Below are 12309 nucleotides of genomic sequence, written 5' to 3'. Positions count from 1 at the left end.
CGGTTTCTAGATTTTCCCTCAGCAAATGAAGGATTGCAGAATAGGTACTGTTTTCATGGGCAAGTGGAATGACCTGAAATGATAGAAAATACTATAAAGGTCCCATCATGCCCAGTCCCGTTTGCACAGGCTTTGGCTTGACTCAGTGACATTAGAAAACCAAATGGGAAATGCAGGAGGCATCAACAGAACCCAGCAGCAAACACAGATAATACTACTCAGGCCAAAAGTTATGAAATCTCACTGGAGAAACTGCTTCTCAATGCCATGTTGGGTTGGCAATTACCAACTTCTCTTCCAAAAAGGAAAAACTGCTAAGATAGAGAAAGCTCACTTGATACAGTTTCTAACTGCTGCTGTCATTTTTGAAGGACTTTAGGGTCACTTTTCAGTTAGAACTAGACCACTACTCGATACTCTCGCCACCAAGTAAATGTCTGTATCATCCGGAAAGTACTTGCTCACTTTTTCATATCTTAATTTTACCGATAAAGTAATAAAGCTCCATGTATCTCGCAGGAGAAAGAGAGAGAGCTTAATTTGGTGAGGGATGCCACCTTATCTGCCCGCTCACTGGGAGACTCCTCCCAAAGTCCCTTGGGGAAATCTGTGAGGACATAGAGTGACTGTCAGTCCTAGGTGTTGCTGCTTATGAAGGGCGAGGGAGCTCGAGTGAGTGCTGATGGGGGCGAGAGTGTACTGATTAGGGTGGTGTGTAAGTATGAACTGAGCTGCTGCCGGGCCCTCCTCGTAGCTCGAGAAAGAAAGGCCAAGGAGAAGCTCAGAAAAGAAAAAAAAAAAATGTGCCTTTGGCTTTCTGAAAGGAACTTAATCAGTGGGAAATAATCTAACAAAGAGTGAACGAGACAATCACACTATGTTTCAAAGACAGAGGCCTGACTCCTTACGCCTGTTTTGAAATTGGGCTAAATTGCCAGTGTCTTCTTCATTTCCCCCAAGATCATTTCTTCCTGCACAATCCACACGTGCTGTTGCTGTATTCATCTAAATACTGAAGTAAGGATTTTTACTTGGTGCCAAGCAAACTTATTGGGGATAGAACTCACTTCTACACAAACTACCTCATTGTATTTATTCACTAATCCTTTTCCAGTAAGTGTATAAAATGCAGATGATTTGACAACACTGAAATCCCATTATGTAGAATCGATGCTATCATTTGTAATCATCTACTCTCTGTTAATTTTTTCTATAGACTATGTGTGTTTCATTGAGTCAGTGTCTGTCCACTCTTGCACAGGCCACAGACAATGGGACAGTTCCTTATATGGAGAGCACTGTCTCTCTACACCAGCTGGGCAAGAGGTTTACTCTGAGTTCTCACTTGCCACCATCCCTTGGGTACAGGCTGACAAGGTTCGTGTATTTCTCTGGTTTACTGTGATGCAATCTCTGATTTTTAACTCTTTGGGACAGAGGCTGACGAGTGACCCCAATACAGACAGGTGCTGATACAGATTGTTATCCATGGGGCCTCACACCTCTTAGAATCTATGTGCTGACCTGCACCATGTGGACTTTATATCTGACTTTCATACCAATGTATACAAATGTACACATACGTATATGTATATTTCATCACCAAATTATACAAACTGAGCTTGACTGGGATTGGAAGCCTGTCGCTCTGCATTACTGCCTCTTTCTACTTTGAAAGACATGAGGACTCCATGAATATTAGGGTGGACTGACTGACCCACCATGGAACATCTCGAAGAGAAGTTGCTGTCTCAGGTTCCTGATACTATTTAAAGAGAAACTTTCTCTTTCTTCTTTTCAGGTGGAGGCTCACTGCATGCCCAACATTCTACCACTTCCCAGGACAGGTTTCTACACATGCAGTCTACCAGCCCCATGATGCTTTGCCTCCCTGATGCCTCAATTTAGCATCCTGCCATTACCATTATTGATCCTTCTGGCATCTATTACAAGTTTGAATTATATAATTTTCTGTGTGACTGTTAAATACCCATCTTTCTAACTAGACTGTAAGTTATGTGAGGGCAGGGGAGTCATTGGCACTTAATACTTTCTGAAGATATACATGCCCCTTTGGGATTTCGTGAGTTTGGATATAATCCTCTAGTCCTGACAGAATGTTTATGCCTCTCTTTCCTGCATAGCACGTCCTTTCTGAGGGAGATATCTGCCCGACTACAAATTAAGTCTTAACAATGAGGTGAGGTGGTACACAGGTGGTACAAAGAAGGGATTCTGAATTATATCTGGGTCAAATTCTAGTATTCGGGCCAAATCCTTCACTAAGCTCAATTTCCTCATTTATCCAGCAACCATAATTCATTGCACAGAATATGCTACTCTCCTGGACTCTGAGACAGAGCAGAGCATTAAGAACACGTAAAAGGTAAATGGTGATAAAACGAGAGGGATGGCAGATGAAAAGGAACCAGAAGGGGGAGTGTGTATTCTGAGAAAGGGGGAGGGTTTTCCATTTAGAAAAAGATGCCCAGTAAGGCTGCCAGAGAAGGTGGCATTTCTGAAATGGAAAAAACAGTGTCTATTTCTCAGGCTTTCGGAGATGATTACTATGAAGTTGCACAGATACTTCAGCAATCTTCTATAGGTCCACTTTGGACCTGGACCTAAGAGATCTCTAAGGAAGAGGTCTGTCGTCCAAATGGAAGGGAAATGCTAGGAGGCCACAGAACGGGGTAAGCTGTCCACTGTCCCGCCAGGAACAGCAATCCTGCGCGAAGCTGGGCTCGGCGGAAACCCTGGTCAGGGAAAAACGGTGACACTGTTGGAACCGTGACAAGGGTGGCACTGAGGTGAGCCACATAGTTACTGTGGCAAGGACGAATGCCTGGGAGAGGATGCACCCAGACAATCCATTGGGCAGCCGGAAACAAGATGTGGCCCTCAACAGTGACAGGGCTGTGGCTTCCGGGGGAGACAGGGGTGTGGCTTCTGGGGAAGATGGAGGCGGGACTTCCGGCGAAGGCCAAAGTTGCCTTCTGGCGGAAGGGATCTCTCCGTGGCCAAGAGTGCTGGAAGATGCCACACGCAGTGTGGTGGTGGCGGCTATGCTTCGGGTGTTCAGTCACTTAGAAGGGCAGGCAGTGGACCCGAGTCCGGCGGAGTCGTCCGAATGGTGCCGACTGTGTGCGGTGCTGTGTAGGCAGCACATGGGTGAGTGACTGCGAGCCAACATGTGGCAGAGTCGGGCCTACGATTCCACCTCTTGGGGCACCGGATCCTGGCAGGCGCGGACAGAGGGCAAGGAATGGTGAGGGCTGGGGCTGCCCGTGTTACCTCCTCTCCGAAGGCCTGAGTTTTACCGCTCAGTACAAGGCCTGGTCCACAGGAAGATTTCAGTATGTGGTTGTTGCATGAATAACCTCTGAGTCCGGAGACCTAGGTCTCATTTGGGCCTCCTCCTCTCTGGTTGTGTACCCAGAATAGCAACAAAGAGCATAGTATATACCTTATACGACTTCAATCCTAATGAATGATAAATGAAAGAAGAGGTAATTACGTGTACACATGTTCCATATTTCAGAGACTTCATCATCTGCAGTGTGGCCTTCGAGGGGACAATGGCAGCAATGACTTGGGATGGCCTGGGGAAAAAATGGGAAATTTAGAGTCACAGTGGAAACCCAACGTCTTGCTGCTCCTGGGATGATGTAGCAGAACCCCAGGATCCATTATTGTCCTCATCTCTACACCCCACATCTTGTGACTCCCCTGGCCCTGCTGGTGGGTGAGTCTGGGGCCTGGTCAATTTCAGGAGACCAGGTCAGCAATGCTTTGGGAGCAAGTGCTTGCTCTAGAATTCTGCCAGCCATGGAGGGCCTGGAGATGCAATTGGACACAGGCCTCTCTCACATGGAAGCACATTCAGCACCTCAAACCTGGTGACTTGTGGAGGCTGAGATGAACTCAAGGATACTGGAGCACTAGCTGTAATGCCTTCGGAATTGTTTTTTTCTCCCATGCAGTTCTGGGGGTGCCCTGTAAATGAGGAGCAAACATGAACACAGAAGCACAAAGGTCCTTCTTTACTTTAAAAGGAAGTACCACCTGGAACACACTGGAAGAAATTTGTCCCCCGACTAAGTGCCTGGGAGGGACTCACATGTCCCACTAGAGTGCATCCATGATAGGTCATTAACGAAAACAAACGACCATCTCCTACATAGGATTCCCAGGAGTGCTAACCGAGCAATGGCTGAGCCCTGAGATTGCTCTGGGGTAGGAGGAGGTAAAAAGAAGACTTGTGGGAAAAATAATTTTTAAATAGCAAAGCAAGCAGAGAAGATGAAAAGCACAGCACTCTCAAAGCCCACGGAAACATTCGTCTTCCTGTGACATCATTAAGAAAGGAAAAGAACATATCAGACTTCTACATACATTTCCTTTTTTTTTTTTTCATAATTTCACATTTCCCTTCCTCATTTTTCTAAGTAGCAGGTGCCACTAACTGTTTCCAGGCCTCTCTCCCATGTGATCCATTATGGATTCATGGGATCCATAGTCCTTAGACACAGAAACATGAGCAATAAAATTATTAAAAAGAGAGGCTCCCCCATTCCTGCTACTTTCCTTGAGTCTATGGTGAGTCATAGGCATCACCCTGATGTTCCCCACAATTCATGCACCTTTCCTGGGCTCTGTGGAGTCGTAGACCTTCACCTAGACATTGACCACAGTAACCAAGCTTCAGATCAGAGATGTCAAAGGAATCACCTTTTACCTTTTCACTTCCATTTGCCCATGATAGCTCTCACCTCCAAACATACCAACATGGAATTCCAACTGTTACTTCTAAACTTAAATGAGACTAGTAGGATTGACCTATTGGATGTTTTATTGTATTTCAGTTCATTGCGTTCATTAAAGAAAGCCACAGCAGGCCACTGGCCAGAGTTCTTTCCTGTTCACCTACTTCCTTTCACTACACACCGAGCCTCATTCCCGACAGGATCCCAGAATCTGGGTGCTTCCAGACCAAACCTGCAAAAAAAGATTCCGCCTTCTTCATCACGTAGATATTCCAGCGGATGCCAGCGGAATTGTTCTTTCTCTCAGGCAATTCTGGGAGTGCCCTTTAAATGAGGAGCAAACATGAGCACAGAAGCACGAAGGTGCTTCTTTACTTTAAAAAGAAGAGAGTTTACTTCTTATGCAACACCTAGAACACACTAGAAGAGCTTTGTCCGTTTGCTAAGTGCCTGGGAGAGAGTCATGTGCCCACTAGAGTACATCCACTTTAGGTCATTAACGAAAACAACACCAGCATCTCCTACAGAGGATTCCCAGGAGTGCTAACTGAGAAATGGCTAAGTTCTGGCATTGTTCTGGCGTAGGGGTGGTAAGAAGACTTGTGGGAAAAATAATTTTTAAATAGCAGAGCAAGCAGAGAGGATGAAAAGCACGGCACTCTCAAAGCCCACGGAAACAATTTTTCTTCCTGCGACATCATTCAGAAAGGAAAAGAACATATTAGACTTCTATACTCTTTTCCTTTTTTTTTTTTGTATAATTTCACATCTCTCTTCCTCAGTTTTCTATGCAGCAGGTGCCTCTAACAGTTTCCAGGCCTCTCTCTCATGGGATCCAACCTGTGTGCTGGTACCTACCTATAGTCTTCATCCTTGCTGCTGAAGTCAGAGAAGCTCTCTAACACATAATCCTTAGGCACGGAAACATGAGCAATAAAATTACTAAAAAGAGAGGCTCCCCCATTCCTGCTACTTTCCTTGAGTCTATGGTGAGTCATAGGCATCACCCTGATGTTCCCCACAATTCATGCACCTTTCCTGGGCTCTGTGGAGTCGTAGACCTTCACCTAGACATTGACCACAGTTACCAAGCTTCAAATCAGAGATGTCAAAGGAATCACCTTTTACCTTTTCACTTCCATTTGCCCATGATAGCTCTCACCTCCAAACATACCAACATGGAATTCCAACTGTTACTTTTAAACTTAAATGAGACTAGTAGGATTGACCTACTGGATGTTTTATTGTATTTCAGTTCATTGCGTTCATTAAAGAAAGCCACTTCAGGCCACTGGCCAAAGTTCTTTCCTGTTCACCTACTTCCTTTCACTACACACCAAGCCTCGTTCCCGACAGGATCCCAGAATCCAGGTACTTCCAGACCAAACTTGCTAAAAAAACCCTGCCTTCTTATTCACCTAGATATTCCTCAGCAAGTAACTAATTTCATCATACTTATTTTTTTTATCTGCTACAACATCCAACTGCAGTTAGAGACAAAAGGAAACAAAACAAAACAAAACAAAACAAAATAGTGAGTCTCATTCATCCTAAACACTCTGTGCATTCTTTCAGTTCCCTTGATGACCTCAGGACACCAGATGGGAAATAGTGGTTGAGTCAATGACCCCAAGGGAAAACATAAGAGACATATGGGGAAAAAGTTGAAACTCACAATGGAAGGTCTCTCATGTCCCTTTGCGTTGAGAATTATAAATTTCCTTTCAAAGACAAAAACGTACTGCAGAGGAACTGTATGCTCTACCATACAGTGTGTAACTGCTGCTGTCATTTTTGGGTGCCCTCTTATCACAGATATCGGTGGTAATAGACACTCAATAGTCAGTTTCTCTACCTAGTAAATTGTATATGTTATCTAGTACGTAAATGTTCACATTTTCCTATGCTAATTTTACTGAAAAAGAGAAAAGGCAACTTTTCTATCTGATTGCAAGCAAGCGAGTTCCCTTTGAGAAAGGTGGGACCTCCACTTCTTCGGTATTACTAGGGCGATCTTGCATCATCACGTCAAGGAGAGGAAAAAGACATAAGGTAGCTATTAGTCACTGGTGATGCTTCTCAGGACATACCTCAGAAGCTTTGCAAAGAGTGCTCGTGAGGCGAGTCTGTATAGTTGTGGGCATTTCATAAACATGAACAGAGCTGATGCATGGTCATCCTCCTAGAAGAAGGGCAGAAAGAGGGGCAGGGAAGAAAGAGAAGTGGAGCCTTTGGCATGAAAGCCAGAGGGACTTGAGTATATCTAACATAAACATAAAGGAAAAATGAAAAGGCATGCTATGTTTCAATGATAGACTTTCATTGACTCCACCTGCCCATTGTATACCCGGCCAAGTTCCCAAATTTTGGAATATTACAAGAACATCTCAGCACATGCATTCATATGTGCTGCTACTGTCTTCATGTTTAATAATAGAGTTTTAACCTTGATGTCGTAATAAAGTACATTTAATATGTATATTTATTGTGGGCATAGAGGACAGTAGCTTTAGTAACATTCATATTATATGGGCCATCTCTACTACTTCTACCCAAACGTGTCATCCTATCCCACACATCCTCTGATGCCATTAGTGAATCACCCCACCGCCCCCCCCCATTTCATTCCTTTGATCGTCTCTACTTTCTATCACAATGAATTTGCTTTTTCGAGGGAACTTCTTTAAGTGGAATCATACAGTATTTGTCTTTTTTTGACTGCCTCATGTCACCAAGTACGAATAGCATTCCATTACGCGAAACCCAGCACCTTTTATTTATCCAATCGTGGATGGATTTAAGAGTTGTTTCCACCTGTTGGTTACTGTGAATAATGGCTCTAGGAACTCTGATGTACAGATCACTCTATAACACTATAATGGTTATACATGGTATTCAGATCAAAGATTGTCTCAGGAGAGAGTGAAACTGAATGTAAACTCAGGACTTTTTTAATTAATAAAAATATATCAGTACTATTTTACTAATTATAACATATGTATCACACATGTGTAAGTTGCTATGACTAAGGGAAATGGGAAGTGTGGGATATGGGGACTAGGTGTATTATCTGGTCAACATTTACATTGATCTAAACTTATTCTAAATATAATGTATCTCTTTTTACAACTCTGGAGATACTGTATCAGGGAGAGATCTATTGAGCTCATGTCCAAAATCAGATAATGCTAGAACAGCAGCTAGAGACCCTGCTTACTATTTCCAATGAACCACAGTTTGGGTTTCGATGCATCTTTTCCTCTATAGATACAGCACTAACTATCAAATGGAGACACTTAAATTATACCCATGCAATTGAAAAAAAAGCACGGCTTTGAATTTATATAATTTTCTCTTAAAATGGAAACACTGAATAATTATTCTTGAATAGACTTAATGAGCATATTTCCACAGCACCTTCCTTGGGTTGCACTGAGAGATGTACCCTGAGGTGTGGCTGGATGAAACTCTTCTGAACCTCTCCTTCCTTGTTTAGAAGCTGCATGTACCTGGGAAAATCCTTCAGACTCCTTAGAGTCTCAATGCTCTGTTCTGAGACCAGCAAATGATAAGGTGGCCTACTCCTTAATCTGATGTAATGAGGCCAAAAATCATTACATACAGGTAAAGCTATGAGAAAAGGAACTGACTGGTGTTATGTAATTGTTGTAAGTGTCCAATCATTGAATGACTACAAGTTTAAGCTAGACACTTGGTAGTGGCTGAATCCAGAGAGGGGCCTTGGATGCCTCCACAGCAAGGGAGGGGGGCAGGTTACTTTTATCCTTTGCATGGGGGCAATGCTTTCCAGTTCATGGAGAGTATCTGCTATCATCTCCTGAAATCCCCACATCAGCCTTACAGCACGGGAGGCAAAGCAGGAGCCCTGACTTACAATTTACAAGAAAAATCATAGAAATTTACAGAGATTAAGCGATTTGCTTAAGATTTAAGAGACACAACATAGATGAGTGTAAATCAGGGACGAGATCATGGATGGTATACTTGTCCCAGAGATCCTGAACTTCTAAGATGCCTGAGACCATGCCCTTGGCTCCTGAACGATGAGATGCCCTCTGTGACTTTGTCAAATGCTCCTGCCTCAATGTTTCTATAGGAGGAAGGTGATGTCCTGGAGGAGGAGGCTGAGCCATGTGGAGTCTAACTTTATAATGGAGACCCCACTTCTACTTTGCTGGCTCTGACCCCAGCAATAACAGTTTCTTTTGATCAAAGCAACCCAGAAGGACCAGGGAAGTCCCGACTTGTAGCCATCCTCCCCCAGCTCACTGTCAGTTGTCTCACACTGAGCCTTCCCCATGATCGGGTGACCACCCTGAGTCTCCAGTGGTCTGGCGACACCCAAGTGAACTCCAAACATTCTACAACCACTCCACATGACAGATTTACCAGAAACTAGTTCCTCTTTCATTGAGCCATCCTATATGAGCACTTAATGCCCATGAACAGGAATATTGGCCTTCTGTGTTGGTTCTTTGGTGATTCTGTGTATTAAGGCTGAATCCTCCACTGTCTGCTGACTATGCTATCATTTGAGCAGCCTGTGCTATGGCTGACTAACAGTGGGCAGTGGCTTCACTAGTGCTCAGTGTGCCGCTTCCCTGTTCATTTCTTCCTCACCACAGTGCAGTGTCTACAAACTGCTCATGCCTTCCTAGACAGTGAGATGAATTAAGCAGACACTCATGGGGTTCAAACAATGACCTCAGAAATCAATATCAAGGGATGAAGGTCCCAATGGGACCTTGTGAGGATCTCTCAAGGTTCCCCAAAAAGTTTGTCGAAAAGCTGGGAGGCAGAAATTTCAATGAAGAACCCGACCTGAAATCAGCAGGCACATCTTCTCCCGATGGATCTGCCGATAGGCTTCTCAGGTTTCTTCTTACTTTCCTCCCGGGTTCCGTGGACTCCACCACCATCTTTCTTCTGTGGCTGCAAGAGGAATGGACATCCGTTTCCTGGGAGAATGTACTCATGGTGTCTTAAATTGGTTTCCTTAGAGTGTTATCATCCTCTTGTTTTCACTTTTGCATTCACAGGCAATAGGATATACCCCAGTTTTTTTTCTTTTTTTGTGGTTTTTTTTTTTATTGCAGGTTTTTGTGAACTGACATTAAGTAAGCTAAGAAACAATAGAGAACGCTCACAGGATTTTACCTTAGCTTTTGTGGACCATGCAACAGAATTTCAGAGTTCTTCTATTCTTTCTTAAATGTTTTTTTTTCTTTTCTTTGTTAAAGGGATTTCCCTGGATTAGGGAAAGAAAAGAGAAAGTCATGTACCAAATGGAACACACTAGAAGAGCTTTGTCCCTTGACTAAGTGCCTGGGAAGGAGTCGTGTGCCACACTAGAGTACATCCATCATAGGTCATTACCGACATTGTTCTGGCGTAGAGGGAGGTAAGAAGAAGACTTGTGGGAAAAATAATTTTTAAATAGCAGAGCAAGCAGAGAGAATGAAAAGCACGGCACTCTCAAAGCCCACAGAATCAATTCTTCCTGTGACATCATTTAGAAAGTAAAAGAACACATCAGACTTCTACACATATTTATTTATTTATTTATTTTTGCATAATTTCACATCTTCTTTCCTCAGTTTTCCAAGCAGCAGGTGCTACTAACTGTTTTCGGGCCACTCTCCCATGGAATCTGACCTGCATGTTGGTACCTACCTGCAGTCTTCATCCTTGCTTCTGAAGTCAGAGAAGCTCTCTAACACATAATCCTTAGACACAGAAACATGAACAATACCATTATTAAAAAGAGAGACCCCCATTCCTTCTAGTTTCCTTGAGTCTATGGTGAATCATAGGCATTCCCTTGATGTTCCCCACAATTCATGCACCTTTCCTCGGCTCTGTGGAGTCGTAGCCCTTCACCTAGACATTGATCACTGTTACCAAATTTCAAATCAGAGATGCCGAAGGAATCACCTTTTACCTTTTCACTTCCATTTGCCCATGATAGCTCTCACCTCAAAACATACCAACAAGAAATTCCAACTGTTACATTCAAACTTAAATGAGACTAGTAGAATTGACCTATTGGATGTTTTCTCATATTTCAGTTCACTGAGTCCATTAAGTAAAGCCACATCAGGCCACTGGCCAAAGTTCTTTCCTGTTCAACTGTTCCTTTCACTACACACCAACCCTCGTTCCCAGCAGGAACCCAGAATCGGGGGATTCCAGACCAAACCTGCAAAAAAAAGAAAACACCTTCTTCATCACCTAGATATTCCTCAGCAAGTGATTGATTTCATCATACATATATTTTTTCATCCGCTGCCACATCCAACTGTGATTAGAGAGGTGAAAACAAACAAACAAATGAACACAACAAAACAGTAAGGCTCACTTTATCCAAGACACTGTGCATCTTTCAGTTCCCTTGATGACCTTTGGACACCAGATGAGAAATAGTAGTTGAGTCAATGACCCCAAAGGAAACATAAGAGAGACGTGAGGAAAAAGCTGAAACTCACAATGGAAGGTCTCTCATGTCCCTTTGGTTTGGCAATTTCAAATTTCCTCTCCAAGACAAAAACATTCTGCAGAGGAACTCTATGCTCTACCACACAGCATATAACTGCTGCTGTCATTTTTGGGTGCCCGCTTAACACAGGTATCGGTGGAAATAGCTTCTCACTAGAGAATTTCTCTACCTAGTAAATTGTGTCTGTCATCTAGCACGTAAATATTCACATTTGCATATGCTAATTATACTGAAAAATAGAAAATGCAGCTATTGGAATAATCTCTTCTGCAAGTTTTTGTTGTTGATGAAAAGCAAACTGATTTGGGGACCGAACTCAAGTCTAGGGAAAGTATCTCATTAGATTTACTCACTAATCATTTTTCATTAAAAAAAAAATCCAATGCAGAATATTTGAAAATTCTGAAATTCCATAATTTAAAATAGTCACTATTAACTGTGTGATATTTTCTTTCCAGGTTTTTTTTTTTTCACTATACGATGCATGTCCTTTGAGTCATTGGCTGTCCATACTCACGCTACCTATGGACAGTAGGACATTTCCTCACACAGGGGAGGCTGGGGAAAGCACTGACACTCTCTACCCCATAGCATAAGAGATGTGGAGTAAGGCTGAGGGGTGTCTGGGTCGCCACCAGTTCAAATTTGAGTGCTTCCTTGCCACTGTCCTAGCATAGGTTTTTACAGGGTTTGTGAGCTTCTGAGGTTTGTTGTGATGTTGTCTTCCTGACTCAGCTGCCCCAAAACGGGCTGACACCTCACTGACAGTAGTTGGTTGACATTGAACTCTCACCTCTTATAACTTCTCAGCTGACCAGGAGCAGGGGGGCCATCCTTATGCCTTTCACACCAATGGCTCTGCCATGGCCAGCTGTTACATGCACCTGTGGCTGCCCTGGGCTATGTGACACTCAGGACATCTTCTCAAGACGGGATGTGTGTGGGAGCTGTGTAGGCACTAGCACATCCAGGCATGGCCACAGAAGTGACACTTTGTTTTTCGGTCACTGATAATAATGTGCCTCA

At 43.4% G+C, this 12309-nt stretch overlaps 1 long non-coding RNA gene across 1 annotated transcript; it reads right to left on the bottom strand.

The window, feature by feature from the left end:
- Positions 1 to 3522: 3522 nt before the first annotated feature.
- Positions 3523 to 10010, bottom strand: LOC111735659. Its single transcript, XR_002778904.1, has 3 exons — positions 9945 to 10010; positions 9609 to 9719; positions 3523 to 3602 (listed from the first exon to the last, which is right to left on the bottom strand). It is a non-coding gene; the product is annotated as an uncharacterized LOC111735659 (long non-coding RNA).
- Positions 10011 to 12309: the final 2299 nt, after the last annotated feature.

The sequence above is a fragment of the Pteropus vampyrus genome, unplaced genomic scaffold (genome assembly GCF_000151845.1).
Source record: "Pteropus vampyrus isolate Shadow unplaced genomic scaffold, Pvam_2.0 Scaffold1000004904, whole genome shotgun sequence".
Lineage (NCBI taxonomy): Eukaryota > Metazoa > Chordata > Mammalia > Chiroptera > Pteropodidae > Pteropus > Pteropus vampyrus.
The sequence above is the reverse complement of the archived record's forward strand: the minus strand, read 5'-3'. Positions and strand labels throughout refer to the sequence as shown.